Source organism: Pongo abelii, chromosome 2, assembly GCF_028885655.2.
Source record: "Pongo abelii isolate AG06213 chromosome 2, NHGRI_mPonAbe1-v2.0_pri, whole genome shotgun sequence".
Classification (NCBI taxonomy): Eukaryota; Metazoa; Chordata; class Mammalia; order Primates; family Hominidae; genus Pongo; species Pongo abelii.
This window is the reverse complement of record NC_085928.1, coordinates 59,796,457-59,802,651: the sequence shown is the minus strand read 5'-3', so window position 1 is coordinate 59,802,651 and position 6,195 is coordinate 59,796,457. Positions and strand designations below refer to the sequence as shown.

The 6,195-nt window shown below is 33.4% G+C and overlaps 1 long non-coding RNA gene across 2 annotated transcripts in view; it reads left to right on the top strand.

The window, feature by feature from the left end:
* The first annotated feature begins 718 nt into the window (after window positions 1-718).
* Window positions 719-6,195, top strand: part of LOC129058511 (uncharacterized) — a 53,713-nt gene continuing 48,236 nt past the window's right edge. For both annotated transcript variants that reach the window (XR_010139399.1, XR_008523657.2), the window contains exon 1: window positions 719-807. This is a non-coding gene — a long non-coding RNA (uncharacterized LOC129058511). The remainder of the gene's footprint in view (window positions 808-6,195) is intronic.

The window sequence follows — 6,195 nt, the reverse complement described above, 5'->3', positions numbered from 1 at the left end:
TATAGAACTGTCACAACAATATTTTCCTCTGAACAATTCTCTCATTCCTCTCTTACAATAATCATGAAGAGACTGAAGATTTTCTCATATATTACTTCATATCACTTAAACTATCTTTCAGACATTAAGTCTTTTTATTTTTATTTTTTTTGCCTCCGTAGGCCATGCTGTGGAAAATCACTTCTAACATTTATTCATCTTTAATCTTATCCACATTTTTTTAATTTGAATTACTATGAACTCAATGATTGCAATGTCTATTACTGTTTCTAAACTATCTACCTGGTTATTTTAAACAAATTCTTTGTAATATAAAAATAGACTATATTTAGAGCAGTTTTAGGTTCACACCAAAATTGAGAAGTACAGAGATTTCACATATACCAACAATCTATACACAAGCATAGCCTCTCCCATTATCAACATTCCCCCACAGAGTGATACATTTGTTATAACTGATGAACTTACCTTGACATGTCTTTGTCACTAAAAGTCCATAATTTACATTAAAGTTCATTCTCAGTGTTGTACATTGTACAGATTTAGACAAATATATAATGACATATATATTATACATATATATTATACATATATATATATTTGTCATTAAAGAATTATACAGATTAGTGTAACTACATCAAACCTCCTCAATGCTCCATCTATTTATTCTTCCCTCCCTCCTCCCCTGAACAGCCACTTACCTTGTTACTCTCTTCACAGTTTTGCCTTTTCCAGAATGTCATATAGTTGAAGCCACACAGCATATAGCATTTTCAGACTGCCTTTTCCTCATTTAGTAACATGCAAGTAAGTTTCATCTATGTTTTTTATTTTTTCATGGATTGATAGCTAATTGGTTTCAGTCCTAAACACCTTTTTATTATTTAGTTGTATCACAGATTATTTATCAATTTATCTACTGTTGCTTCCAACCTTTGGTAATTGTGTGTAAAACTGCTGTTATCATCTTTGTGTAGAGTTTTTGTGAACATATGTTTTTAACTTTTAGGGGTGAATACCAAGAGGCACAGTTGCTAGATGATGTAATAATATCATGTTTTGTTTTGGAAAAAAAAAAAAAAAAACCCTGCCAAACTATCTTCCAAACCAGCTGTACCTTTCTATATTCTCACCAATAATGAATGAGAATTTCTCTCACTAGCATTTGATGTTATCAATGTTATGGATTCTGGCCATTCTAATATGTGTGTAGTGTCACCTTGTTTTAATTTGCATTTCCCTGATTATATATGATGTGGAGCATCTTCTCATAGGGTATTTGACATCTGTATATCTTCTTTGGTGAAGTGTTTCCTAAATTCTTTGGCCCATTTTTAATTACGGCGTTTGTTTTCTTATAGTTGAGTTTTAAGAAGTCATTGCATATTTTGGTTAACACTTGTTTATCAGATATGTCTTTTGCCAATACTTTCTTCCAGTTCAAGGTTTGTCTTTGCATTCTCTTGACATTGTCTTTCACAGAGCAGACATTTTTAACTTTAATTAAGACCAGTTTATTAATTTGTTCTTTTTAAAATTTTGCCTTTGTTGTTGTATCTAAAATGTCAGTATCAAGCCAAAAATCATGTATATTTTCTGCTGTGTTATCTTCTAGGTGTTTCATAGTTTTGCATTTTACATTTAGGTCTGTGATCCATTTTAAATAAGATTTTGTAAAGGGTACATATCATCTGTATCTAGATTCTTCTTTTTGTTGGCTTGTGGATGTCTAGTTGTTCTAGCACCATTTGTTGAAAAGACTGCATTTGTTTCATTGAATTGTCATTGCTCCTTTATCAAGATCAATTGACCATATTTACATGGTTATTTGGATTTTTTTATCTTTCCATATAAACTTTAGAATTATTGGTGGCTTGTATGTCTTTTTTTGAGAAGTGTCTGTGTATGTACTTTGCACATTTTTAATTTTTTTATTTTGGCTTGTTAATTTGCTTAACTGAACAAAATTAACATGCAAAAGCCCATCAGTAATGTAAATGAAACCAGGAGACAACTCTTTAAAAGAATAAGCAAGGTTGGTTGACTGCTAGCTGGATAAATAAAAGAGAGAAGAGCCAAATAAGTGCAATCAGAAATGACAAAGATGATATTGCAATGATCCCACAGAAATACAATATCCTCAGAGACTATTATGAACACTTCTATGGACACAAATTAGAAAATCTAGAGGAAGTGGGTAAATTCCTAAAAACACACAACCTCCCAAGATGGAACCATAAGGAAACGGAAAACATCAACATACCAATAACAAGTTCAGAAATTGAATCAGTAATAAGAAAGCCCTACCAACCAAATAAAGCCCTGGACTAGATGGGTTCCCAGCCAAATTCTAGAGGCATACAATGAAGAACTGATACGAATCCTACCACAACCACTCCAAAAAAATAAATAAATAAAAAAGAAAGAAAGAAAAAGAAAATGGGATTCCCTCTAACCCATTTTGTGCATCCAGTATCTTCCTGATACCAAAATCTGGCAGAGGCTCAATGAAAAAAGAAAATTTTCAGATTAATACCCTTGGTGAACATGGATACAAAATTTCTCAGCAAAATCCTAGAACACCAAATCCAGCAGCACCTCAAAAATTAATTCACCATCAAGTAGGCTTTATTCCTGGGATGCAAGTTTGGTTCAACATATGCAAATCAGTAAGTGGCATTCACCACATAAACAGAATAAAAAGAAAAAACAGTGATTATCTCAATAGACACAAACAAAAAACCTTAGAGAAAATTCAACATTCCTTCAAGATTAAAACCTTTAGCTGACTAGACATTGAGAGAACATATCTCTAAATGATAAGAGCCTTTTAGGACAAACCCATAGCCAACATCCTGCTGAATAGGCAAAAGCTAGAGCCATTAGACAACTGGAACAAGACAAGAATGCTCATTCTTACTACTACTATTAAAAATAGTACTGGAAGTCCCAGCCAGAACAGTCAGTCAAGACAAAGAAATAAAAGGCATTCAAACAGAAAAATAAGAATTAAACTATCTTTCTTTGCTAATGATATGATTCTATATGCACAAAACCCTAAAGACGCCACCAAAAGGATCCTGGAACTAGTAAATGAGTTTAGTAAAGTTTAAGGATACAAAATCAATATACAAAAATCGGTAGCATTTCTAAACACCAAAATAATGTTCTAGCTAAGAAACAAATCAAGAACAAAATCCCGTTTACAATAACAACACACACACAAATGAAGTACCTAGGAATTCATCTCACCAAAAGGGTGAAAAATCTCTATGAGGAGAATTATAAAACACTGCTGAAAGTAATCAGAAATGACACAAATAAATGGAAAAATATTCCACGCTTATAGGTTGGAAGAATCAATATTGTTAAATTGGCCATACGGCCCTAAGCAGGAACAACAAAGCCGGAGGCATCACGTGACCCAACTTCAACCTATACTATAAAGCTACAGAAACTATAGCAGCATGGTCCTTGCACAAAAACAGACATATAGGCCAATGGGATAGAATAAAGAAATGAGAAATAAACTCACACACTTACAACCATCTGATCTTCAATAAAATTAACAAAAATAAGCAGTAATGAGAGGACATTTTATTTAATAAATGGTACTGAGATAACTGACTAGCCATATGCAGAGAATGAAACTGGACCCCTGTCTGTCACCATATACAAGAATTCAAAAAGCTAAAAATAGAACTACCATTTGATCCAGCAATCTTGCTATTCGGTATCTACCCAAAGGAAAAGAAATCATTGTATCCAAAAGGCACCTGCACTCATATGTTCATCACAGCAGCATTCACGAGAGCATTCATGGAATCAATCCAAATATGATATATTTTCTTTATCCCATCTTTATCCCAAGATGTATTAAAAACTTTAATATCATACCTCAGACTACAAAAATCCTAGAAGAAAAACCTAGGAAATACCTTCTCAACAACAGCTTTGAGAAACAATTTATGGCGATGTCCCCCAAAACAATCACAACCAACACAAAATTGACAAATGGGACCTAATTAAACCAAAGAGCTTCTACAAATCAAATGAAATTACCAACAGAATAAACAGCCTAATAACTTCTGTCTCTGAAGACTCCTCTGTCTGAAATTAATATAGCTATTCTCGCTTTCTTTTGATTAGTATAAGCATGCTATATCTTTCTCCATCAGTTTAGTTCTTAAAAATATTTTACAGATTTATGTGATATAAATACAGTTGTATTACACAGATATATTGCATAGTGTTGAATTCTGGGCCCTCAGTGTAGCCATCACCCAAATAGTGTACATTGTAAAAAAAAAGGTAGTATTGTATTCTTCACCTACTCTCACCCCTCTTTCTTTTGTAATCTCCAACATCTATTATTTCACTTTTTATCACTGTGTATTCATTTCTTAGCTCCCACTTATAATTGAGAACATGTAGTTTCTAACTTTCTGTTTCCCAGTCATTTCACTTACAATAATGGTCTCCAGTTCCATCATGTTGCTGCAAAAGACATGATTTTATTTTCTTTTGTGCTTGAGTAATATTCCATGTGTATACATATATATACCTATGTATATGTGTGTGTTTATATATGTGTATATACATGTATATGCATATGCAAATTTCTATCAGTGGAAGAGGGGATAAATAAAATATGATATCATATTTTTAGTAACAGTCATTCTTACTGGTGTAAGATGTATCTAATTGTGTTTTAATGTGAATTTATCTGATGATTAGTGATGTTGAGCATTTTCTCATGTGTTCTTTGTCTGCTTATATGTATTCTTTTGAGAAACGTCTGTTCAAGTTTTTAGTCTCCCTTCTAGTTTTTTTTTCTTGTTGGGTTCTTTGAGTTTCTTGTGGATTCTGAATATTAGCCCCTTGTTACATGCATAATTTGTGAATATTTTCTCCCATACTGTAGGTTCTCATGTTACTCTATTAATTATTTATTTTGTTGTGAAGAAGCTTTTTAGTTTAATTAAGTTCAATTTGTCTATTTTTGTTTCTATTGTGCTTACTTTTGAGGACATAGTCATAAATTCTTTGCCTAGACCAATGCCCAGAAGAGTTTTTCCAAGTTTTGTTTTATAATTTTATAGTTTTAGGTCTTACATTTCAGTACTGTATTCCTCTTGTGTTAGTTTTTGTATATCATGAGAAAGATGAGTACAGGTTTATTTTTCTGCATTATGGCTATCCAATTTTTCCAGCACCATTTATTGAATAGGGTATCCTCTCCCTGGTGTGTATGTGTGTGTGTGTGTGAGTGTGTGTGTGTATATATATATATATATATATTTTTTTTTTTTTTTTTTTTGAGATGGAGTCTCACTCTGTTGCCCAGGCTGGAGTGCAGTCGCACGATCTCAGCTCACTGCAACCTCCACCTCCCAGGTACATGAGATTCTGCTGCCTCAGCCTCCCGAGGAGCTGGGATTACAGGCGCCCGCCACCACACCCGGCTAATTTTTTGTATTTTTAGTAGAGATGGGATTTCACTGTATTAGCCAGGATGATCTCAAACTTCTGACCTTGTGATCCGCCAGTCTCGGTCTCCCGAAGTGCTGGGATTATAGGCGTGAGCCACGGCTCCTGGCCTCCCTGGTGTATATTTTTGTCAGCTTGGTCAAAGTTTGGTTGCTTTTAGGTCTGTGTCTTTATTTTGGGGTCCTTTATTCTGTTCCACTGATATATGTATGTTTTTATACCAGTACCATGCTGTGTGGTTATTAGAACCTTGTTGTATGATTTGTTGTCAGGTAATGTGATACCTCCAGCTTTATTCTTTTTGCTTAGGATTGCTTTGGCTATTCAGGATATTCTGTGGCTCCATATGAATTTTAGGATTGCTTTTTTCTAATTTTGTAAAAATGACCTTGGTAATTTACAGGAATTTCCTTGATTTTATCGATCCTTTTGGGCAGTATGGTCATTTGAATTATACTGATTCTTTTGATCCATGAGCATGGGATGTTTTATCTCCATGTTTGTGTCTTTTCTCAGTGTTTTGTAGTTCTTCTTGTAGAGACATTTCATCTCCTTGATTAAAGTGTATTCCTAGGTATTTTATGTTTGTTTTTGTAGGTATTGAAATGGGATTGAGTTCTTAATTTGGTTCTCAGTTTTATAGTTATTGATGTATAAAACTTCTACCAATTTGTAGCTGGATTTTGTATTCTGAAACTTTACTGA